Source organism: Cydia pomonella, chromosome 16, assembly GCF_033807575.1.
Source record: "Cydia pomonella isolate Wapato2018A chromosome 16, ilCydPomo1, whole genome shotgun sequence".
Classification (NCBI taxonomy): domain Eukaryota; kingdom Metazoa; phylum Arthropoda; class Insecta; order Lepidoptera; family Tortricidae; genus Cydia; species Cydia pomonella.
This window is the reverse complement of record NC_084718.1, coordinates 18,039,853-18,067,211: the sequence shown is the minus strand read 5'-3', so window position 1 is coordinate 18,067,211 and position 27,359 is coordinate 18,039,853. Positions and strand designations below refer to the sequence as shown.

Sequence of the window (27,359 nt, the reverse complement as noted above, 5' to 3'; positions counted from 1 at the left end):
GGAAGAGAACTTGTTAATATTTATTTTGACACGTTAATTTTCATAGACCTAATATTTATTATATGTAATATACAGGCCAACGCGAGTTTAAAGCTGGCCACACACCGTAGGGTATGCCTGTACAGTTTTATCAACTGCACAGGTAAAACGGAGGGTGTGTGACATTTGACTGTGCAGTTTCCTATTCAGTTTTGCCTGTGCAGTTGAGATGTACAGGCATAGAATACTAATTGACACTTTCAACAAAACCGAAGTTTGACAGCAATTCAGGGCCGAATGCTGTCCCTTTCTAATGTATGGCACTATCAATTTCGGCCATTTAGGGTTGTGAAAATTCAAGTCATTATCTTATCTGTGGTCGTGCACGTACAGGAACGTCAAGTTGTGCCGACCCTAATTATTGCTCGGAGCAATGCTGAGCCAAAAGGAGCCGAGAAAAGCCGAAAGGAGGAGTGTCGTCGCTCCACTGGAACAGGCAACACTGCGCAGGCATACCCTAGTGTGTATGGCCAGCTTTAGTTATTAAATCTCATTCCAATATGATACTGATCTAATACTGATCTGTCTACTGATCTTAATTTAACTTACGTCGTTTTAAAGTTGGTACCAAACGTGTCAAAAGTAACGTTTTTCGTTGATGGTTGACATTGTGCATTAGCAGAATTCAGCAGGGGCCCATTTCTCGAACGGTATTAGTCTATTATTATTAGCGTGTTGCCATGGTAACCCATATGATTTGACAGTTTGTTGACTTATATTAGTCAAATATCGTTCGAGAAACGGGCCCCAGGTCCTCTAAAGGAGATTGGAACTATCTCATATTGGAATGATGTCAGTTCCGTGTTAGATCAGTATGACATTATATTGTTGAAATTGGCCTGTAAGTCAATATAAGCTAGGGCTTGATATTTTTTCCTTTTGTATTATGGTAGTAGTGTAGCGCAATGAAACGGATGGACCGATTTTGATAAAAAATGTCTAAGAACCAGAGTTAGAAAAATTGCTTAAAAACCTACAGTTAAATGGCCGACATGGTAATGGTGCCACAGATAGACACACATAGCGGTCAAACTTATAACATCCGCTTTTTGCGTCGGGGGTTAGTAAAATAAGGTATTAAGAAAAGAGTAATAGTTCTACATGGTTCTAAGAATTCTACGCGAACAATAAAAATATAATATCCCATTCCTTACACAAACAGCATAACTAAGTAAGATGCCTCTAATTAAATCAGTATGAACCTAATTTGCACTGCAATATGGCGACGACTTGCGACTTGCTCGCTTAAAGGTGACAGTCCATTTCCAACTGCAGCTGCACTACCGTTGCGACATTACTGGTGCGACATTACTGCAGCGGCCGACTGCTGCTGTTTGCGGCGTGCAGTCGCGGCAGCGTTCGTCAGTTGATTGCCAAAGTCAATGAATAATGTCACTGTCAGACGTATAAATAAAATTACTAATTTACTTATTTGTATTTTTTACGAGAAGAAGTAAGTGACGATAATGCTACATGGTACACGAAAACGAAAAACAGTTTGCCTTTCTACAAAAGTCACATTCAGTCGAAGGCAGCTACGCAATATTATTAAAAAACCAGATATTGTTGGTGATCGTTTGTTTGCCGATTAAATGAATAACAATTTAACTTCAAATTGAAGAACTACAACCAAATTACTCGAATTAAATGAATGCAGAGGAGAAATATTTCTTCACTTAAGGTAAGTTAACATTTTGAAATTATCTTCCCCATCCTCTTGACTAAATGCGTGACCACCGCACACAGCAACCCGACGAGAGCGGGACTCATGTTGCTCGTGATGGATACGGTATGCGCACTTGATCCACTTGCATCACGTGATGCAGCCAAATCCAGCCGGTGGTGTCTGCACGTTTTTGGTGGCCTAGTACCGCCTGGATGTAGAAGTCTGCGATAAACGTCCCCTCAAAAAGCTAGGTAGGCTCTTTTATCCCGGGTTTACTTTATTTTTGCAAAGGGATTCGTGGGTTTCGGAGATGGCGATGCGACAAAATAAATTCTCCAATGCAGTCGTTCAGTGTTAGCAAAATATTACAGATTTATCTTTCTGAGTTTTCATATTAAACCAATCTTTCATTAGTTACCTAAAAGTAAAGAATAAACGAATAAATTGATTTGTAAGAGCTATAATTACGCAATTTACACTTAATATTGTCCAGTTTCCTATTTCAAACTAAAGCACAAATTTAAATCTTATAATCGCTCTTGTGTTGCAGGTGTCCATGGGCGACGGCACTCGTGGTCGTGGCAGATACAGTGTATGACTAGACCATATAAAACTTGATGGGCGAGACAAGAAATCCTTTATGAAGAAAGCTATTTACGTTAGCCAAGGGGCTGATAGAAAGAATATTTAATAAATTAATTGGAATAATAAATATTTTCCTCGTGATGGTGTGATAAAATAAATTCGTGTTGCGCTCTGTAGCAAAGTTTGTTTAACCGTCATGCCTTGAAGTCCCCGCAACTGTCAATACAATTTTATTTTAAAACCGCTGTCGCTTCTCTTGTGGTACAATTTTGTAATTTTTCTTACGTTTGAGTATCCATATGCTACCATGAGGTGTTAAACAACAACTTTGCCTTTTGTATTTCTAGGTAATACAACTGAATTATTGCTTCTTTTATCTCAAAAATGGCTTTGAAATGACAAAGTGAGAAAGTGTCACGATATTATACACCGTGGGCTGGTAAAACCTGATAGTTTTAAAGTTGTATTCTTAATCGCATTTAGAGGCTAAAATATCATACAAATTTTCTGTAATCGGTCTTCTTTCAGAGATAATGGCAATTCTTGCGAAAATTTGTTTCTGCTATAACTTTGTGAAAAACGCCTTTTTCGCTGCGGCGCTGCCTCTATGTGACTTGGTTTAGTCATACCTTCTGACAAACATTACTCAACTAAAAAGAACACTCGCAATTTTGATCTATAGATGAATTAAAAGAAAACTTTACTTCTTCGTTGTAATGTTTTTTTTTTTTTCGCCAAGATGTAGAAAGAAATAACGTGCTGTGTGCAGAAAATGGCTTTTAAATCGGCTAAAAAAACAGAACATTTTTTTTTCGAATTTTACTAAACATTTTTTGATCCTCAGGAATGCGTGGTTAAGATCTGTCGGATTTTACCTACCCACGGTGTATATAATATGATATTACGACACTTTCACATTTTATCACGCCAAATTCACTGTGCCACGGTACTGTCAGCGAGAATTCAGTAATTAATCCTGTTAAATATAAGCGTCACTGAAACTCCTAAGCACGCCTTTAACTCCAGAAGTGATACATGCGCGTTGCCGACCCTTTAAAAACCTGTACACTTCTTTTTTCAAGAACCCCTACTGTAGACCTTCAGAAAAACCTCGGCAGGGAGCTCATACTAAAGCCGGAGCGCCCGCGGGAGGAAATTCCTCTTAAGCCGCACAGTGCGCGACCATTGTTGCCACTAAAAAATGTAATCTACTGTGGTTTCGTAGTATCCTAACACAAATATAGAGGATACAGAGTAAGCTATTACATTCAAAACATTTTCTCAGTCAAAATTTGGAAAAAGAGAGAAAGAGGAAAGAGAGAGGAAATTGCATACGACCACTCCGTTCAGTATTAGAATCATCATAGAAATATTATGTTGTCACATTTTTATGCTATGTGTACATGATTGTACGATAATGGTTAGCATACCTACATCGATCTTATTCTAACACATAAGTGCGTCCTGTAATTTAGTAGTAGTAGTAGTAAAACTTTTTATTGTACAAAAATGAACACAAAACAGGAAAAAAACACTCATCATTAATACAAAGGCGAACTAGTTTTCCAGTTTTTTCACTATTATTAGTTACCTGATAAATTCATTAAATAAACAGTTCTTTCCTTTTTTCGTAGTTTTCCGAGAACAGCTATAAGCTCGAAAGGGCAAGAACGATAGAGAGCCAAATATACGATTTTCAAATTAAGATTTTCAAGGTAGGCAAAATGAATTTATCAGGAAACATTAAACAAAAACAATAAGAGCAACGCCAAGATACAGAGGAACTACCGCGAAACACAGAAACTATCGGGGTTGTTTATCCACGGGTGTAATAAACTCCTTATATTGTAGTGGTTATATCCTCTTTGCTTAGAGCTACTAATATCTGTGACCAAAGACATTTCTGTAAAGATTTGACGTGCGGTTTGCAGTTGCGGTCGTATGTACACGAAACACTAAAAATCACCATGCTACGTGCAGTCGGTCTTGTCATCATTTTACTATGGAATTTGACAATAACACTGACGTATTCAGGCCGCTGCAGTAATGTCGGAGCAGTAGTGCAGCTGCGGTCGGAAATACGTTAAAATTACCATATTACGTGCAGTCGGTACCGTCATTGATTTTACTATGGAAATTGACAATAACACCGACACGATGAGGCCGCTGCAGTAATGTCGGAGCAGTAGTGCAGCTGCGGTCAGAAATGGACTGTCACCTTAATGAAAAAGGCTGCAAGTCACATATCTCCAGTACTGTCGCTCACAATTAAGGCCACCCCACACTACCGTCTTTTGAGCGTCGGCGTCTAGTCAGCGTCGCTGCGCAATTGCGTCAACGTTGCGTCGAGCAGCAGCCATAGAGTTGACTAGTCGCCGACGCTCGTGAGACGCTAGTGTAGCGTGGCCCTTAACGTACAATACATAAGCCTTAATACCAGGAAATAAGGTCCACAGAAAGTTAAAAGTTGCTGTTAATACATCTTTAGACAAATACGTCGACAAAAAATACTTGGCACGTGTTTTAAAGACGACATTTTCAAGTAATTACATTTCATCAGCAAACAAAGGGTTTGACGGAAATATTTACCATAGTTATGAATGATGTGACATACAGGTAGAACCTTACATTTTTGTTGTATGATTTAAATGATTGTTGTCTTCCTATGTTATAGTCGGTATCGATATTAGCGAATAGAACAACGCGCCAAGTATCTGCTTAAAGGGTCATGTTCAAAGTTTGTAATTATTTTACATAGGTATATAAACATATTATGTTATTTCATTGGTATCAAGTAGTTAGTATTGAGTTGCTAATACATACGCTCTTTTGATTAAGACACATTGTAAATTTTGGCGTCAGGTTCAGGTATCCTGATTTATCTCAGCAATTACAAAACTCATGAAAGTATTGTTTGGTGAACTGGTTATTTATGTTACACAATTGGTTAACTTTTTTAACCTTTAATAGCAGAGGAAACTGTATCGAAGATCCTTTTTTTAAATAAACGTTTTCATTGTACAGGCAAATGGGACCAATTCAAGCCTCTAAAATTTCTATCTAGATTAGTTTAACAAACGCTTTAATTATGTGTCTGAGGTGCGAGGCAGCAAAAGTGCTAATACACGTGGCGTCCAGCATGCACTTCGACTTCTGCCAAGGGACCAAAGTCGGTCCGTCCGGAGTATCTGTTGGTGCGACAGACTCAACAGAGACCTAATGGTTCCAGCATACTCGGGAGTTGGCAGCTATTACCTTTTCTAAATTTTTTTTATGATATAGGGCAAATCAGATGAATCGGCTGAAGGAAACCAATTACCGTCGCCTCCAGACACAAGAGGGGTTGTAGGTCCGTTGTTGCCTTAAAGAGTACGCCTTTGAAGGTTTGCAGGTCGTATCGGTTGGGGCATACCGCGGGTAGTTGATTCCACAGTTTAGCTGTGCGAGATGGAAGTTTCTGATGAGACGCACGGTTGAGATCTGCCAATCATCTAAGTGGTGAAGATGGAAATGTTGTCGCGAAGTGGTGAAGATGGAGCTATGTCGTTGAGAGCATGGTGTCGAGAAAACCTCCCCGAACAACGTCGCAGATGCATTTATGCAGATGATGACAAGCATTCGTTGTAGTTTAAACACACTGACATAAATGTAGTTTAAAAGTAGGCATATTTTTTCTCATATATTAGCTACGATATAGGTAAAAGACTTAAGTAAGGTACCTGTTGTATGTAGTACATACAAATACAACAGGTGACTTACTTAAGTTTTTTACCTATACAATATTCGGCTAGCCTTGATGGCTGCCTCTTCTGGACTGCTACAGATATTTTTCCGTCTGACAGCGACCGCCAGTTCCAAATTCGAATTTGATCTATCTCCTAACTTAGAACCAGTCACTGCCCAACGTCGATGAGGGTTGTAAACGTGGCAAACCTTTACACAAAATATCGAAGCCCAAGCGGAGTGCTACTGCAACACAAAACATTTTAAATTATACACCGTGGGCCAATTAAGCCCGACAGATTTTAAAGGTGTATTCTTGACCGCATTTAGAGATTAAAATGGCATACAAAGTCTCCTGAAATCGATCTTGTTTTAGAGATAATCACAATTTTTGAGAAAAAATGTTTCTTATATAACTTTAGCTGTGACGCCGCCATTGTGTGACTTGGTTTAGACATATCTACTGACATACATATTTTTTTAAAAGTAAACTTGCAATTTTTATCTATAAATAAATAAATAAACTTTACATCCGTGTAAGGCTTCACCGTGTCGTGTCCATAAAACGCAAAAAAAACTTTATTTTCTAAAAACAAACACGCATATAACATTTTTTGTTCTTTATGACCTCAGGAATGCGTGGTTAAAATCTTTCGGGTTTGATTGGCCCACGGTGTATATTTGCAAACAAAAATTTTATTCTATAAAATGAAACTGGAATTTTCAAACAGCTTCATCGATCATTGTCGAGTCTACGCAATCAATGCGCAGTTACCAAATAAACATTCGTTTTTAATTAAATATACAGCCGAAATAAAATGTCTGTCAGCACTGATTGTTAAAAATATGCGGATTTTATTAGTTTTCAATGAAATACAGACGTTATTGAAAAACTGTAGTTATTTTACGAAAAATGTGTGAAATGTGAACATCTTTTTGATAACGAAGAACAAATAAAGCGTGTGTTTTTGTGTTTTTTTTATACGAAATATTTCTACATCTTTGCAAAAAGCACTTTAAGCATGGCATGGAGTTGATCTGATGATGGAGACAGGTGGGGAGGTGACTCATTTCATTTATTAATTGTATATTCATGTACATATTCAATTCAGTAAGTCAGGCCATGACGCCCTGTGAGAACATACAAAAAAAAACTAAAACCTTACAAATCTCAGCTAATCATTATTAAATAAAATTAATCATCACTATATCACTACATATCTTGAGAATGTACAAAACCGCAAAAAAATAAAATTATTAAAGGTAAAAAACTTAAGTCACCTGTTGTATGTAGTTGTGACGTGTTCGAATAGACATTTGTTTTGTTTGTGTATGTCTTTTTAACATGTATTGTATATTCGAACACGTCACGACTACATACAACAGGTGACTTACTTAAGTTTTTTACCTATAATACATTTAAATATGTAACTTAAATTTCATGTGACTTAAATTATAAATATTACACATTTAATAAATAAATAGTCATTACAGTAATAATTAAAAATAAACAACAATTATACATTATTATGAAAAAAAGTCATGAATTGAGTCATTATCTAGTAATAATTTTTCTAATTCAGATTTGTAGATCGCATTTTGAGGTTCTTGCTTAATGGAGTCTGGAATTTTAACTCTGTGATAAAACAATGAAAATTAATTGTGTTTGGTTATTAGAATTTTCTTGATGTGTTTTAGTTGCCTATAGAAAAAAAGTATAGTATAAAAGCTTGTACCAAAAATTAAATCTTTGACAAAAACTTATATTAGAAGCTTGTATTTTGCTAACATACGGCCCGATTTGAAGAATGATTAAGACACATTTAAGATCTTGGAAAGATCTTTAAAAGATCGATAACTAATCGATATCTCAAAATTGACATTTATTTCGATTCTACTGTGATCCGAATAAGATCTATCTACGATATTTCTGAAATCTAAGTGACATTGGTTGCCCGAATCGAGCTGCTTCTGTCAATTTATACGAGATACAAACGATATCTAAATGAGAACTTATCTAAACCAGAACTTATCGTTATCGTATCTAATTCTTCGAATCGGGCCGTCAGTTTATTTAGGTAAAATCTTGCAAGCTAAATTGAACCCTCTTCCCATTAGGTACTCAATTGAGCTAGGAGTTCACATTACGTATGTAAGTTGGATGACAATGCAATATCATCATGTCATCGATATCATCAGGCTGGTCTCATGATGGACACATGAGATGATCATAGGAACTCTGTGATAAAATTAAGAAATTGTATTGAAGTTTGTTAGAGTTTTCTCGATAAGTTACCAGATGAAAGAAAAGTACACGATAAAAAAAAAGGTATCGAAAATTAAATTTTTGGACAGTAAAATTATTTGTTAATTAAATCAGTTTAAAAAAAATTAAGCACTCGAACATCTATCTTGTGTAATTTTAAGAGTTTCCATCTTGACTAAAAATGCATAAAACGAGTTATTTTACATACCTATAACTGAAAAAAGAATACCTTTTCTAGTTAGCTAAACTCAAGAAATTTGTTTAACCACAAACTAGAAAAAACCGAACACGTGCGAGTCGGACTCGCCCGCCGAGGGTTCCGTACAAAATTCACTTTTTTATTTTATTTATAGTCTTGAGATTTTTCCCAGTATGTGTGTACTTAAGAAGATATTAGGTATCTACTTGCCGAATTTCATAGTTCAACGGGACGTACCATATGAATTTTGGAGTGTTAAAATATACAGCTTCAAGGGGTTGTAAACATGAGGAACTACCCCGAAAACCAAAATTCGCGCGTAATTAGAGTGACAAAGAATTTTCTGCAAATCTTTTAAGATGCCCGCAATTTGCGAATCTTGATTGTTGCGGTTGCCCTGAGTATATGATTTTAATTTCTACTCGATACCTCCACGCGTTTTCGAGATAAAGGGTTTTGACAGACGGACGGACGGACGGAAGGACAATAAGGGTTCCGTTATTTCCATTTAAACCCAATAATTCAAATAATTATTCTAGATTTATATACATTCAAACTGTAAATCAATCACCCTAGCATATCCATGCAAAGTTGAATAAACAACTCGGAAACTGGCTAACAAGCCGCAATGACGGCTGGTTGCTCGGCTAGCTGCTATTTACAAAGAAAATCAACTTTTTAGTTACCGTGGAACTTTTCCTTTGCCCTGGGAATGGAACCACTGGGCATATTAACGTAAATTAAATTATGTTACGTTGTTTAAGTAAAAGTGGTATAATACAGATTTGAATGAATAATAACTATTTACTCACAGGTACTAGTATTTTTCTTAATGTGACTAAGTTAATGAGACTAGTAAATATGCAACGTTAAATTTAAGATTGTGAACTATTTTAAAACTTAATTTTGGATCGGAATATAAATATAAACTAATAATTATTTAATTCCGCTACCTAAAGGTTGTCTGGAAGAGATCGCTTTTTGTTTTGAAGACCGCCTGTTGTTTACCTCTTCTTAAGGAGCTGTATTATTTATATTGTTATTTGTGTTGTATTATTAGAAATAAACTTTTTCTCACTTTGAACCCTAAAAACAACAATATGTACAGAATTCAATCCCGGCGATCCATCCCATATAATGTAGAAATATCAAACGCTTATTACGAGTCAAAACGCTCAAAAGGAAATCATGTCTGCTCCATCATGCATAACCTATGTTACATTAGAAAATACATACAACTGTGCACCGTATTGTCACGTAATAAAGTACAAGTTAGAACTGGATTCTCTATGACTTACAGATACAAATATAATATCGCGTCAAAACTGCTGGCTCACACAAATTTACTGACGTAAGGGACGAAGAAGAATTTGAGAACAATGTTCATAATAAATCATACTGGATTTATAATAGTATTTGACTTTTATAAGAATATTTTAAACACTAAGAAAAAGAGGAAAATATTGAATTTATTAGAATTATGCACTCATGCATACGTACGCATATCAAACAGATAAAATATTTGAAGGCGGGGAATGACAATTGACAACTTCAAATAATCAATTAAACATATATAATTTAGTTAAATTACTTTAAGATCATATTGTCTAGGGACTAATTAACCTTCGTACAATATTCATGGATAAACTAAGCTGGTGGGTCAAAATTATTTCATTGTCTTGTTTCTCATTCGTTTGTCTCTCATTCTCATTTGTTTCGTCATTCAAATAAATAAAAAACGTTAAGTGATATTGCATGTATTTATAGCTGTAGATTATATTTTACAAGCTAAAAAAAAACTAAACATCTCATACAAAAAGTCCTCTCCATCACAATTTTTTGAGACATAAACAAAACAACTGTCGGTGGTCAGGGCCGCAGAGAGAAGGAACCGACGACGTACTCTACGCGCCGCGTCCAAGATTACCGCCTTCTGCATAGTCTGACCCTACCGAGAGTCTCTCGAGGCAAGTTATTCATTATTATTATATTTTTTTGTTCGTCGATAATTTGTTAAAGCATTCTAGCAGAATTATCAATGCTTCCCCCGAAAGTGTTGAGGGTATACTGAGCCAGAATCCCAATCTGTTTTGCTGCAACAAACACCTCTCAACCAAGCCTCTCTACCTTTGATTATAAAATTATAATATATAATTGTGGGGCAGCCGACATCGTATTTGAGCATATTTTCTTACGGATGTGCAGATATACCTAAGGATATAGCTGTTTGTGACTGTTCCCTTTCAATGTTTAAAGGATTTATTTTACTAACTAGCTTTTGCCCGCGGCGTCGTATTTCTTGTGAACGCGTTTCCTAGTCATTTGAATAGATAAGTAAGTTGGTTTGTTATGAATGTATAATCCTTAAAGGTGGAATTATTGGAGACGACGTTGTATTGGGTCGTTCACCTAAGGCAGCCGCCGAACTAAGTTCATACGAGGTTGGCAGGGCAACCGAAAAGAGTTTCCACCTTTTTAGTATTATATAAAAAAAAAGTATTTTCTGGAAAAATAATAGGACACCGATTTGAGGCGAATTGCGGCGTTTAAAAATCTAAGTCGCATAGAGGTCAAGCTAAGTTGGCAGCGATTTTGAAAGCACAGCTCGTGCAAGTGTTAAGTAAATGTCAGAAATGCATAGATGTTTGACGTTTAAAATAACACTTGCGCTGTCTGGGCACAATCCCTGCCAACTTATCTTGGTCTGACTCTACGATGCGATATCGGTGACATTTGTATACTTACGCCTTTCTTTAGTGATGAAAATATAGTCTTTCGTACAATATTGTTTTTGTATAAAATATAGTATAATTGACTCAAATATTTAGTCGCTACTATATATTATAGCAGTGGTGGGTAAACTACGGCCCGCGGGCCAGTTCTGACCCGCGCAAGGGTTTCATCCGGCCCGCCTCCGGTCCTTCGAAATATTTAGTATATGGCTCGCGATGTAATAAAACAAAATGCATTTATTCTGCAGTTGTGGCCCTCCTCAGATTTTTTTAAATTTTCTGGCCCCCTTGAAGAAAGTTTGCCCACCACTGTATTATAGTATGGGTGGCAAGACTGGCAACTGGCAACCCTACAACCGAGATTGTTGGGTGTGGCGAATGCCCGAGAATACATTATAATTGTACCCCCAGTTAGCAATATAGGAAATTTGTATCTGATATCGTTTTCTTTTTTTAGTGGCTTCCATTAAATTTATGATAATTTCGCCAATAACAAAAGTGTGCTCGTAGTGCATGAGCATGACGTTGTTCAGTAGTTGTTAGGGTTCCGTAGCCAAATGGCAAAACACGGAACCTATAAGAGCTATACTGTTCAAACTTAGTAAGTAGATGTATTCTATGAACCGCATTAAGATTTTTACACAAAAATAGAAAAAAAAAACAATAAATTTTGGGGGTTCTCAATAGAACTGAAACTCAAAAAATCTTTTTTCATCAAACCCATACGTGTGGGGTATCTAGGGATAGGTCTTCAAAAATGATATTTAGGTTTATAATATCATTTTTTTCTAAAGTGAATAGTTTGCGCGAGAGACACTTCCAAAGTGAAAAAATGTGTCCCCCCCCCTGTAACTTCTAAAATAACAGAATGAAAAATCTAAAAAAAATATATGATATACATTACCATGCAAACTTCCACCGAAAATTGGTTTGAACGAGATATAGTAAGTAGTTTTTTTTAATACGTCATAAATGGTACGGAACTCTTCATGGGCGAGTCCGACTCGCACTTAGCCACTTTTTTTTAGTAAAGTGATCGCTTTGTGGCTACCTCGTTCGGCACTGACATAAACGCTTTCGAGAACGTAAATTATTTTACTACTCGTAAATTACGTTCTCGATAGCGTATATGTCAGTTTTGACACTATCAGTATGGGTACTGGTCTTTAAAAATGGCCAAGATATGGAAAGAAAGGTTAAGGTGATGCATCGTTAAACAAATCTAAAAATGTGGTGCTTGCTTGTTTCCCGAAATCCGCGCTGATTCCGATACTTCGCGCGTAGTGAATAGGGTTGTTTCCAATTTTTTGAAACGCTTGTATTACGTTCTATATTAACTAAAAGCTGCCCTAAAATGCAACTTTTATACTAAAAACGGCTTTAAATATGTTAAATTAACAAAATATATTTTGACAGATGCTTTCGCGCCCAAAACGCTCTTTGAAATTTGTGTGACGTCACAGTTTACGTATTGACACATAACTACATACACACGTAGAAGATACGAACTGTCAACTGACATTTGTCATTTGTTGTTTATCGCCTAACTGTCAACAGTGTCAATCGGAGAGTTATGACGTCATCAGAATCTTCAATGACGTTTCGAGTTTGGTCACGTGACGTGTGCCAAAAGATATTTTAAATTCAATATTTACAAAAATATGGTCTTTACAGGTCCCCTAAAAGTAGTTTAACGTGTTCTTATAATCCAAAAGAATTTATTGGGATACAATTCTGCCCTAAGATTTGTAGATGGAAACAACCCTATTTGCTTTTGGGCGCTAGCGATTCGGACAACTATAGAATTGAAGTGTGTCTTTAGACTACATGGATAATTTAGAGGCTTGAATCGGTCCCATTTGCCTGTCCAATGAAAATGTTTGCTTAAAAAGAGGCATCTTTGATACGATTTTCTCTGCTATACAAGATAGCCAATCGTTTAACGGCAACTACAGAAATGAATTCGATGCCATGAATAAGTTCACCAAACAATACTTTCATGAGCTTTGTAATTGCTGAGATAAATCAAGATACCAACGCTAAAATTCTCAATGCGTCGTCTTAACTCCAAACATTTCTTTTTCTCCAGAATTCTTCATTAGTTGCACAATTCCACATTAGTTGACTACATTGTAAGGTATCCGTATTAGTATTACACATACAACAACATTCATATAAGCAAAAAAAAATCTAGAGACGACATCGCCATTTTGAAATTCAACAAGATATCCGTATCTTTTATATCTGTATCAGTCCCTAAATTCCACTCACTATTTTCGTCCTTTATCAGAAAAAAAAAGTTGAATGCTATTTCGATGTGTTTCTAGCTGTAAATTATAATTACTTTGAGAAAAATTTAAACTAAATGTCACCCCATACAAAAAGTAAAGCTTTTTCCGTCAATCCCGTCCGTTCCATTTGGCGACAAAAAACTTGTTTTCTTGACAATGAAAATAATTTGGCCCCAATTGTCAGATGTCTCCGCCATCGCCAGACACATCTTTGTAAGGTTTACAAATTCACTTAACAAAAATGACGATTGTATGATGTGAATAAACAGAGTTCACAAAGACATAAAACGAAGTTCCAGTGATCATAAAACGGTAATACAATACGTTACCTTCAAATTCCCATGCCTCATACTTTGTTGAGGGACGAATATTACACGTGTCAGCAAAAGTGGGTGAGGCTTTCTAAATTCCTTGAACACAACGACAACTTTATTTTGAAGACACAAACGTGCTGTTAAAAAGGTGCTGTCATACAATTGGAGGTACGTTCTCATTTTAAAATAACATGCTGAAATTACATGAAACTTATTAAATTACATTAAACTGAATAAATTTAGGTATAACTGTGCCATTTACTTTTGTAAATCGACTATCTAAAATCAGTATTTGTTTCGCTTTTTACTTCATAAATCAATTTTTATTCACTATATAAAAACAGAAAAAAAAAGTTTTGGAATTCATAATTTGAGCTCTTTCAAATGATACCCGACTTGACCTAGTAACTAGACTTTGAAATTTTGCCCCGTATACATATTGCATTTTCCATAGGTAATAATATAATATATATATATATTATTAAACGTGTCTGGGACAGCGTTGTTCATAACTATTTCAAATCGATAGACAGCCAGACAGACGGGCGGAAACAGAGTCGCACCACAATGGTTCCTTTTGTACCTTTTTGGACAAAAAACTCTTTTGAAAAATAAGTCACAGCAAACATGTAACAATTATACATCATATACGATTATTTACATTCTTTTGATTTCATAAGTAATTTAAAGGGGCTTTTTTCAATCATTTTCAATAAAAAGATACGTCAATATTTTTTACCTTTTTTCTAATGCTAAAAAAACTAACTACAGTACACTATCTGTGGTATTTATTTAACATCTGTCAAAGAGCTATGCAAATTGACAAAGAAACCTTTTCCAGATAGCATTCTAATTCCTAATCAGAATATATCTAACCCATATAATTAGAATATAATCGTTACTTATTTAGATCGTAAATATTTAAATCTCTTACGGTTAATTGACGATCTATATGCAAATATGTGTTTAGATACGGTAAAGGAAACATCAATAGCATATTTATGCCCAGCTCATACGTACTGAATACAGTGGCGAGAGAGCGTCCTCGGCCAAGTGCTCGGTTCGTGTGTGTCTGCCGAGTACTAGGTACTCGGCCCAGGAAGCTGACGAGCGAGTCACTCGGACCTTATTTTGTTTACTAGGCCGAATGCCCAACCCCGCAATCCTCTCGGCATACCTCGCGATGACTCGCTCGCCACTCGACAGGTATGAACATCATGAACTGACTCGAGTACCAATTTGCTGTCTCGCCACTCTGCTCGGTACGTACGATGGTGTGATCAAGGTATAAGTACCTATTTTACTTGCATATGTCGCAGTCATTTGGTTAAATTAGATAGCTACCTAATTAAATTAAACGAAATAACCGTAAAGTAATTGAAACAAAATGCCTTTTTCGAAATTAAAACTTGTTACAAGTAGCCCATATTATATGACTATAAAAATCTAAAAAAATAAACCTGAAGCGATTTTTAATTAATGTTGTTTTTTTTAAATCTTAATAAATATTTTGATGAAGTCAGTGAATTAAAATATTACCTTGTTTTGTTTATGTAAGGAAATAATCTAAAAATACAATCAAATGATCATGTGTGAATGTACGAGTATGTGTAATATTAATTTAATAAAATGTGCAAAATAATTGTAATCACCTACTTGTCTTGTAGTCCTCTTATATTGCTGTGCCCTTCCGGGTATCACATGTATACCTATATGTTCCATTCCATCTATGCTTGTAATCTGTACTATTCTATTCGAGTCATAACTTAACCCTTTAAATGCCACGCCTATCATGTGTGGCGCGTCAAGTTATCTGAGCACAACTGTCTCCTAGCATAGTCAGCCAGTATTAAATATATATATATATATATATTTCTAAAACTATAACTTTTGATGCGTTGTTTATCCGATTCCAGTTATCTGTATTTACTTAAGTGAGTAAAATTATGTATGATTCTGAAACAATATCCTCAGTATATATTAACCCACGTCAGAGCAAACCTCAGCTGGGCGCCGTGTACAAGCAGGCAGTAAGGACTTTAAGCACGCGTGCTTAAATAGATTAGGTAAGCAACAATTTAGATAGATCAGGCGACCTATATCCAAGATGACAACCGTTGATAGAAAAAGCCAGTCACAATTTAACAATGTATGGAATATTTAATAAATAAAAAGGGGCACTCACGTATTTTAAGAGTGCGGCTTCCTGGCAAGATCGGTCGAATTTCAGTTCCCCATACAAATGGAGTTTCGTTCTCATTTAAAAACTACGTGTTGGATTATAATGAAACTTTGCAGATAAAATGACATTAGGTATATCTACTCGTAGGCCCAAAAAATAAGGCAATATGTAAAGTAGGCCCAAAAAATTAGGCAAAACGTTTGTATGGTGAACCAAGCTTGCTGGGAACCCTTAAACCGAAAATCGCTTGACATGTCTCACTCTATTTTGAGGAGCATCTGTGCCTCACGGAAATTTTGTATGGAAATAGTCACGTGACATTTCGTAGAATCTGTCATTTTTCTTCTCGTTTGGGATTTGTCGATATAATAATAAAAAAAATGTTAGAAGCTTTATCCATAACGCAAATTCCAAACCAGTGAGGAGAAAATCAGCAGTTTTTTTGAAATATATCGACATATGATTCTCGGAAATGTGAGAATGTACTTACATAAAAGCTCAGAAAGAAAATTCTCAAAGCTTTCTTTCAATATTTCATGCAATGTCATTGTGTCAAATTTTTTGGCACTATACCAGTTTTTACATATTCAAACCCGCTGAACATAAATCTATCGGATGCCAAAACGAGAAGTGGTAAGCCCGTTGAAAATCGCTGAACGCTGCAGCGTAGGAAGTGCTTATTGATTGTGCTAAGCACTTATACCTTATTCTAAGGTATTTATTTATGAATTTGCATGGTCGTAAAAGTAAGTACACTTGTAGTATAAACGAATAAAGAGTAGATTTAAACTTGCAAATGCCGCTAACACTTTTGGCAGGTTTGGTTTGGGAAATAATCTGAACTTTTTAGCATCCCGTACCTCTTAACATCACGTAGGCACTCTACGTCGCTATCCATCGCCGACTATTAGCGAGAAGTGATGCTTGATTCGATCGGTAAGAATCAATAAATATCATTTTCACGCCACCGGTATAGGTTTATTCGGGAATCATACGACTCAAACAATTTCAATCGGAGAGTACAAAATCGACATATTATTAGATACCGCATCTATAATTATTTGCATCTCAAATCGTGCCGAGCGGACTGAACGTCTAAGTTATGGTTTGGGCATTGAGCAGCATTAGCTGCTAGCATACAGACCATACCGAACCGTTTTCGATGCACCTACATTATATATCAATATCAGAATCTCATAGTAAAAATTGCTTTCTAACCGTTACCCCATACAGTTATACCATATCGCAGACTAGATGCCACGTAACCATGATACGCTTGGGTGGCTGTTTTTGGCTTGTGATGTTCGTCAATCGTTACCTATGCCCGTAAATTCGGCCACAGACAGAAAGAGGTGGCGGCAAATAGTCAAAGAGAAGCTATTCCCTAGAAGTGGGCACGGCCCTCAGTGATGAGGAAACCTCAAACCTCAGTAAGAAGGAGGATGCCCGTAAGACTAGTTAGATTTTGACACACGCTTTCAATATGATATGTCCAGTCGTCAAGTAAAATAAGAAGAAAGAAAAAATAGTTCTGCAATGGAATTCCGCTTGGTTCCTATAGAACGAAATGAAATACATAGAAATACCTGTCTAATGATCTAATTCTCAATTTTGTTGGTTTTTGCTCAAGGTCCTTTGACTTGCTCCGACTCTGATATTATTTAGGGTTATATAGGGTTGAAAAAATCCCTGAATTTGTGTCTATAAGCCCCTATCGCTTGCGAGCGATTGTTTTCGAACACTGGGTACCGCATCTACAATTATTTGAATCTCAGTTCGTGCTAAGCCGACTGAACGTCTAAGTTATGACTTTGGCATTGAGCAGCATTAGCTCCGGGCATACCGACCGTGGCGAACCGTCTTCATTGCATCTACATTATCTATCGAAATTCCTTGAATTTATGTGTCTATGTCGTGGCTAGATCTTAGAATTGATCATTTCATAATGGCAATCATTTGATGAAATGGTCGGTTGGCTACATGATGAAAAAGTAAAACCTATCCTAACCATATCATGAAGTGATCAATTGTAAAATGGCATTTCATGAAATGATTAAAATCTATGATCTGATCTACAAGCCACACAGTGTGTGTTTTCGTACATTGGGTGACGCATCTACAATAATTATTATCTGTATTTCAGTGCGGAGTGGGTGTCTAATATATAGCTTTAGCATTGAGCATTAGCTGCTGGCATACCAGCCGTGCCGAACCGTGTTCGATGCATCTACATTAGGTATATACCTAATATGAACGGGTGTAGTAGATATCGCATCTGTCTTTAGATGTATCTAAGGTTATGTGAAGCACATGTTTGAGTTGAGACTAGCTCTAGGTATCCAGACAACATCATAACGTCTTCACATCTATGCTACCGATGTACAATTGAATTGACTTCATCTTATTCTGAAGATATGCCTTTCCGATATTAATTAAATAGTGCAAACCTTGTATTGCTAAACGCACTAAAGAACAAAATCTTGCTTGTGGTTGGTCATGAGAATTTTGTGTTTTTTGGCGAAAATTTTATGATAAGCTGACAAAAATCTTTGAAAGTTAGTAAAGATCTTGGAATTCTGTTTAGCCAGCTTAGCCAAGGTGACAATCGATATCGCTTCGACAACGAAATGCTTTGTGTCTCTCTATCACTCTTCCATATTAGTGCGACAGTGACAGTTGCGTTTCGATCGCTACGGTAAGCGATATGCAAGTTGGCTACGCGGCCTGGACTACGGAATCTTCGCATGTGTGATGAAAAACATTGTATGTTCCAGGGGTAAGAATATTGCAGAGTCTTTAGTGCAAACTCCTCAATCTCGTTTACAAAATTTCACTTACCCCCCTCGTTGCACAATTTACTTATTAAAGCAGTATCATTCTTAGCTCGTAACCAAAGTAAGTATAATAAAGGGCCAAGGAAGGAAACATATACCAAGTATGTCGAGTACATGACATGCCGTGGCATTGATAGCATTGTTTGGAGACATGCCAACGTTGAGTCAGCAGATGTATGCATCTAATAATGCCATCGGTGCTTCTTAATGCTATGCCATTGTATTAATAATACGTATTAACGTAGTATATTCAAAGGAATTCTTAGACAACGTTAATATATTTATTAAAGAAGCTGTCAAAACAGTGGCTATCGGACCAGAGTTAATTTATTTGTGACGATACATAATAAATAAATAATATAGGGCATTATATTGACTAAGCCTTACAGTAAGCTCAAGAAGGCTTGTGTTGTGGGTTCTCAGGAAACGATATATATAATATACAAATACTTAAATACATAGAAAACATCCATGACTCAGGAACAAATATCTGGATTATATATCCGGGATTCGAATCCAGGACCATCGGAGGTTCATTAAACACAAAGTTAACAAAATAAAGAAATACGTAAAAACAACGTAGTCATAAATAACCATACAATTACGGACAATGAAATATTTCTGTTATAACGTAGGTATTGTACATATTTGTTAACTACTTTTTTACGTCCTTTAGTTTCTTCTTCTATAGTACTCAGTGCTATATCTGTCTATCATTCTTCATCAATTCTCATCTACTCAAAGGTTAACTGGAAGAGATCCTTTAAAGGGATAAGTTTCTTTGTACTGGCTATCCTGTGCCGTATTTGTGTTTTGGTGTTCTGTACACTAAAGAGTTAATATGTACATAAATACATATAAAAGACAACAACAACAATGTTTTCCACTTGATGACTTGGACATCGCTAAACGATCTGTGTACGCGTGAAACTAGATTAAATAAAATATATAATACGAAACAGAAATAATTATATAAAAACATTATTAGCATTAAATTTAAATTAACCTTAAATAAAACTATTTTTAAACTACGATAAAGCAGTCTAAAGGAAAATAAAACAGAACTGTACATATATCTATTTAAAAATATTGCCATCTAAATTATAAAAAGAATACCTCGTCTAGAAGGTCTAGACGCACGGGATCATAACAACACGACATCTTTTTGTCATAATCATAAAATAGTAAGTTCGAATTAGCCTCCTCTACTGATCGCCACGAACATAAAAAAGCATTATCAATGTGTATATTTTTCTATTAAATTTGCAACATCAATATGTTCTCAACTATTGAAAAAAACCTATTTTATTGGCAATAAAACGTCGAAGAAGCATATAATTATGCATTAGGATGCACTTACAGACCGGTTGAACAAATATCCATATAAAACTGCACCGGTCATGTGATTATGATGCAAGGACCTGGGCTTGTGCAGTCAGTTGTATTGCACTTGAAGATACCTATAATGTGCAGTTATTATTCTATTTACGAGTATTTATCTTCAATCTTAGGCCAATAATATTATATAACTATCGATAGATTATAATCATGCGTAAGGAGCAGAAAACATACCCATATTTATACACAGTTTTACAATAATACATATTTAAACCCGGACTACTCAATTAATAACAACAAAAATGGATTAAGACGATGCATTAATCTTGATTTTCTCAGTAATTACAAAACTCATGGAAGTATTATTTGGTGATCTGGTTATTCATGCCATCTACATCATTTCAGTACTTTCCGTTACACGGTTAGTTATATTTTATAGCACAGGAAGTCGTGTCAAAGATGTTTATTTAAACAAACAATTTTCATTGTACAGGCAAATGGAACTGATTCAAGCCTCTAAATTTTTACTATATTGCTCTAAACTTCTACTATAATACCTACTGTAGTAGTGATTTTTTGATTATATCTTGTTTTTTTTTTTTTACTTTGAACAGTAAAATCCGTTTTGTCGCATACGATACGACCTATAGAATAAGTTAGCGCAAAACCAAATTCACTACGCGCGAAGTTTCAGAATGATCGCGGGTTTTGGGAAGCAAGCAAGAAAGTGGCGCATTTTTAGGGTTCCGTAGTCAACTAGGAACCCTTATAGTTTCCCCATGTCCGTCTGTCTGTCTGTCTGTCTGTCTGTCTGTCTGTCCGAGGCTTTGCTCCATGGTCGTTAGTGCTAGAAAGCTGAAATTTGGCATGGATATATAAATCAATAAAGCCGACAAAGTCGTACAATAAAATCTAAAAATTTAATTTTTTTTTAGAGTACCTCCCCTACACAAAAAGTGGGGGTGAAATTTTTTTTCGCTTCAACCCTAGAGTGTGGGGTATCGTTGGAAAGGTCTTTCAAAACTAATAGGGGTTTTCAAGAAACATTTTTTGATAAAGTGAATATATTCGGAGGTAATCGCTCCGAAAGAAAAAAAAATGTGTCCCCCCCCCCTCTAACTTTTGAACTATAAGTCCAAAAAATATGAAAAAAATCGTGGAAGTAGAGCTTAAGAAAGACATTAAATGAAAACTATAGCGGACATGATCAGTTTAGCTGTTTTTGAGTTATCGCAAAAAGTTTTCCCTTCATAGTAAAAAGTATTACTTTAATTAGGTACTGATTATGCAAATTTGCCTATTTGTTTAACTCGGGTGAAAGGTACCGTTTCATCCCTTGGTTAACAATTTACTATACTTTAAGCTCCAGTTTAGCTTATTGTGACGGAAGAGTAACTACGGAACCCTACACTGAGCGTGGCCCGACATGCTCTTGGCCGGTTTTTTATTAGATTTTATTGTTTATCGACGCGTCAACTTACATGAATATGTACCATTGTTATTTTTTCACACATGGGGTTAATAGATCTGTTCGAACTTTACGAAATAATATTTTCTGATAATTTTACATCGGTTTTATTTTGGCTTACTTGTGTTGGTGCATGCGAAATACAGTGATAGTCATGCAGTGATGCGCTCCAAACACCAAGACGATCGTCAAGGTCTTATCAATTAAAACAAAAATATTACTTTGCTAATCTGCAAAAAGATAAAAAGCTAGTCAATCAGTACTAACCCTTTATACTTACTTGCGTATTTTTATATGCAATTAAGGTTCCTACGCTCCCTCCGCAAACATAAATACGCAAATAAATATAACAAACCACCACCGAAAGTACAAAATTCGACACGTGTTTCGCCTCTCTACGAGACATCCATGCTGGAGATGTTGACGGTCTGACGCCCGGCAACGGAAACCAGACCGGGAAGGTCTTATCAAAACCGTTACAAGTTATTAAAACTGAATCGGGTCCATAATACACTTGAACCAAACTAAAACATCGCCTCAGGCGATAAACACGGCATTACGGCGAGATTCCTAACAAGTGTTCAATTATGCATCAATTAATTATGTATACCACTTGGCAGTTACACGTTTGAGTGGTGACGTCACTTCCTAGTTCTACCAGGTGTTTCCGAGATGCTTGTTAAGTCAATGGAATCCTATTTCTATAGACTTATTGAAAAAGGGATATTTATTTACCATATATTTGTTTTGATTAGTTCCCGTATTTCGGCACATTTTATCTTCATGGAGTAACTGACTCTTTCAGTATATTTATATTTATTTCTATATGTCGGCGGCCGATCGTAAAATTAGGCAGATCATTAAATTCCTATGCATATAATCATCATGCATATATAATCGTGGAAATCGTTGTCTCGTTCCCGGAGTCGATTGATCCCCGCTACGTGGGGCTCCTGTTTCTGGACGGTTTGCCCTTCTGCCATCTGAGGCAACCTAACGAACCTAAAATTCTACCAATAGATATTGGTTTAATGTGACTACCGTCAAAACGTTACACAGGAATATACAATCGGCCTGATTTTGCAAATATTTTTAATATTTACTAAAACTAACTCAAAATTTTAGAAATTTACCGCAGTTTGCGTATCTGGAATCTGGTGTGTGTTCTTAACAATTAAATGCACCTAAGGCAATGCTATTATAACTCAAAGGTTTTAGGGATTTCAAAATAAAAGCGCTTATCTTATACAAATTAAATGTCCACGTACTAACGAGAGAGGAACAGACAATCTTATAAATGATTAACAACGAGTATGACAAAGATGGATGTAATGCGAAAATTAATAAAAAAAAATTGTTAAAAATTTTCTTCGAAAAAAAATATAGATACAGAAAATATATTTGTTCTTATTCCTACAAACTATATTGAGAGAAAAAGTTGTAAATACGAAAATTGTAAGCCGTATTTTACTTTTGACGATCTTTTTATTGGAGAGAGGCAGCCCTGAACTTTATCATGTACTCCGCCTTGAGGAGTTTTTACGACTTCGGGTGTTGAAGTGAGCCATCTATACCATATCTTGTTTAATCGAGTTAAACCAAGTTAAGTTGGCAGCATTTTTGATAGTCCTGACAGTGCAAGTGTTATTCTAAACGTCAAACATCTATGAAGTTATGACGTTTACTTAGTAAAAATAGAATGTTAATCTAATAGAGGCAGTAAGGGGAAATTAGAAATAGAGATCATTAAAGAAAAAAGGAGGATTATTTTAGAACAAAACTAAAATTGAAGATTTTCATCACCAACCGGAAATTAAAGGAGGCAAAATCTGTAAATCTGGAAATCGTTATTGCGGAAATAGATGCCGTAAGATGTCATTATAGAATCGTCTACGGCCAATAAAAATTGACGAATTTCATAATTTTGTTCCCCAAATAATTGTCAGAAAAAAAACATATACTTACTTATATTCACTTTCGTAATTCTTAAGAACAGGACCTTTATTTCTTATTAATAAGTAAATACCGATGACGATTTATTTTGATACAAATATACTTATAGAGACGTTTATTTGTTTGACGCCGAGCATTGATTTGGTATGTCGATACATATAAACAATGCTCGGCGTCAAACAATGTACCTTTTAGATTTTTTTCTCGTCTTCCGTCTTTATCTTAATAAGCTTCTTTTTCAGTAAATTATATCCCAAAAAAATTCATACCTAGTATAACTGTCACTCATACATTGTTTACACGTGCCATTCCAACATTTTCCCATATAAAACTTTTACACCGTATTCTAAAATAATATCCGTCGTGTCACAAACCCCTACTTAACCCTCCTTGTCACCTTTCCCAATATTCCCAAGATATTTTCCAAGAACCAACATAGCCTGGTCTCCTGTTTCGCATATTTACTATGGATATCTAGACCAGATATTTGCTAGCTTGTCTAACGGTTGATAAAGGAGAATATAGGTTTAGGCTGACCTTCGTCACTTAAAGTAATCCTTTACCGCTATTTCCAAAAAGCAGTAAGTAACAGTACGGATTCGGCAATTAATTCGGTACTTTGAATACTTTCCAAAAGTTTGAGGTTTACAACCGCTTCATTAGCTCTTGATTTCTGAACAAACAAACAAACACATAATTATTTATTTAGAATAGAGAGCGTTTAATCGTGGCAAAAAAAAAGAAAACTACAAGTAACATAATATAACATTACATATATGCCACGAAATGGTCCCGGCTCAGCATGGTGCTAGCCTGGCTGGCGCTGGTCTTCCGTCGGGGCCATGACCGTGTACAGCACGAATCGTAACACAATATTTACAATAAATATTTAAAAAAAAAATTACACAACATTAGACGCATCACATATAAAATAGAAAAGTAAAGAAGTAACTTTACATAAATCAAAAAAAAAAATTAGCAACTAGGCCACAGGGACACACACAAATTCATATTTGCAATCAATTAAATAATAGATACTTTATTAGAGATGTATACAGTCTCTAAATGTCGAATTACACAAAAAAAAACTATTATGAAAAATATAAATAACAGTCAGATATAAAATATAATTAAAATAAAGATCATTATATATTCTTAGAGATGTAAAGGGTCTTCAAGACTTGAATTCTCATATAAATAATTAATAGACATGAAATTAAATCAGACATATATGTATGCCGCATAGAATGTATACATTTCATAGAATTTTTGCTATTTTATCATATTAAACACCACTTTAGAAAATGAATTCCGGATTGTCCTTGTTTCCAATTTTTTGAAACGCTTGTATTACTTTCTATATTAACTAAAAGTTGCCCTAAAATTCGACTTTTATACTAAAAACGGCTTTAAATATGTTAAATTAACAAAATATATTTTGACGGATGCTTTCGCGCCCAAAACGCTCTTTGAAAATTGTGTGACGTCACAGTTTACGTATTAACACATAATTACATACACACGTAGAAGATACGAACTGTCAACTGACATTTGTCATTTGTTGTTTATCGCCTAACTGTCAACAGTGTCAATCCTAGAGTTGTGACGTCATCAGAATCTTCAAAGACGTTTCGAGTTTGGTCACGTGACGTGTGCTAAAAGATATTTTAAAATCAATATTTACAAAAATATGGTCATTACAGGTCCCCTAAAAGTAGTTTAACATGTTCTTATAATCCAAAAGAATTTATTGGGATACAATTCTGCCCTAAGATTTGTAGATGGAAACAACCCTATTGTTATAAACTACACGTTTAGGTTATACAGTGCAATCCGTTTATTATGACTCTGCTTATACTGACCAACCGCTTACTATGACGTTATTACTGTGCGAAGTTTGGTTTTCATATAAATTTCTTTGTAATAAAGTTGGATAAGATGACTTCGCTTATAGTAGTGACAAATCGCTTAACCTATAAATATTATTTTCGTGAAATTCTGACCGGTTATACTGACACATTCGCTGGTTTTCGTGGCCATCACCACGTCTTTCTCTGCGAGGACGTTTAGCGCGTTCGTGTCGGGTATATTATTTAGTTTGATTCTCAATGACAAATTGATAATTGTTACAAGAATAATAAAACTCATCGCTCATAAAGGAATTTGAGATTAATGTGAAAAACTTAACAAAAATAAGAAATTGATAACTATGCTTTATATTATAAGTCTATATGACATCTGCTTAATATGACGTGATTGTGACTTCCCTTCGATATCAATTATCAATATAAGCAGATTCTACTGTATATGCCAATGGTAATTTCATCATTACTAGGATTATAGTAACGATTCCACTGCTTGCTTAATTTTATTCCATGATTCATCTGCCTAAAAAAGTTTATAAGCATTTCTAAACGCTTTTAAAAGCGTCGAACGAATTTCAACGTCATTCTACCCCCATGATAAGAACGTCCCCAAACAAAACCATCGAAACGTCAAACTTTTAACAATCTAAACGGAAACTAATTAAGATTTCCAGTAATTAATTTCGCCTCCCTGTCAACCGTCTGACATTGAATGACGTAAGTTGATAAAAAGTTTGTCCGAAAAACGTGCAAATCACGGCCGATATAGGATCTTCATGACAGGCGAAGTATCTGAATCGTATACGACGAGATACTTTATTTATTTATTTATTGTTTACTAAGAAATAAATACTTTGTCTTATGACCTCATTAAAACTTTAAGATACGTGTAGAAAATGATATGGATTGGATATTTCAGTATGAAAAGTGACGTTTCTTCAAACAATAAGCAGTTGCAGTCATTTTAGTTCTGCAAACCGCCGCTGGCGCTAGCAGATGCAAGCGAGCGTTGACGGATGGTCACGTTCATAACTCGTAATTACAGTCCTTTGTTCCCGTAATTGTTGCTCTTGTTTTTTTTTTGTAACATCTTTACTTCAAACATATCGGTTGGTAACACATTTATTTATTTATTTATTTAATCTTTATTGCACAAAAGAAAACCTTATAGTACAAAAGGCGGACTTAATGCCATGAGGCATTCTCTACCAGTCAACCTACTACACATACTTACATATACTTAAAAAGGATGATATTTTATTTTATCCTTTTTGAAGTCGGTTTACTTTTTTGTAAAAAGTTTTTATTTTCCATTTTTAGTTATAAGGCATTGTTAAGAGCTTACGAGTAACGCGTGACGCATAAATGAAAAACAATCATGTTTAACACTGAATTCGTTAACTTTAATAAATAATTAGGTTTTTCCTCGAGTGCGTCTGGGAAATCATTCCTGCCACTACTCCAAATCTATCCTCCGCCCAGCCACTGGCCCAATCCCTCAACCTCCCGATCACTCAACCTCACAGCACATCAACCCTTGATCACTGAAACCCTTGACCCTGAACCACCAACACCAAACCTTCAACCGCTATTCCCCGACTCCTCAACCCCAGACCCTTTAACTCCTAATCCTAACCCCCAATTCTTCAACTTCCAGTCCCCGACCACTCCTATCTCATGATTCCAAAACTCACAACCCCTTAGTCTCCGACTCATCAATTCACCACCCTCTCGGCTCGTCAAGCCCAAACCCCTCAAACCCCAACCTCAGACCCCCGTCTACCTTCACCGCCACCGTCTACCTCACATACCTCTCACACCTACCCCTCACCTCTTATTTCCAACACTGCCTACATCAAAAATCATAATACACCCATTACATTTATTTATCTTATACCTTTAAA

The 27,359-nt window shown here is 35.6% G+C and overlaps 1 protein-coding gene and 1 long non-coding RNA gene across 4 annotated transcripts in view; one reads left to right on the top strand and one right to left on the bottom strand.

Annotated features, from left to right (window-relative positions):
* Positions 1 to 27,359, bottom strand: part of LOC133526385 (Ig-like and fibronectin type-III domain-containing protein 1) — a 330,345-nt gene that overhangs the window by 201,216 nt on the left and 101,770 nt on the right. The gene's annotated exons all lie outside the window — the stretch shown is intronic.
* Positions 5 to 2,766, top strand: LOC133526432 (uncharacterized). Its single transcript, XR_009800723.1, has 2 exons — positions 5 to 1,720; positions 2,256 to 2,766. It is a non-coding gene; the product is annotated as an uncharacterized LOC133526432 (long non-coding RNA).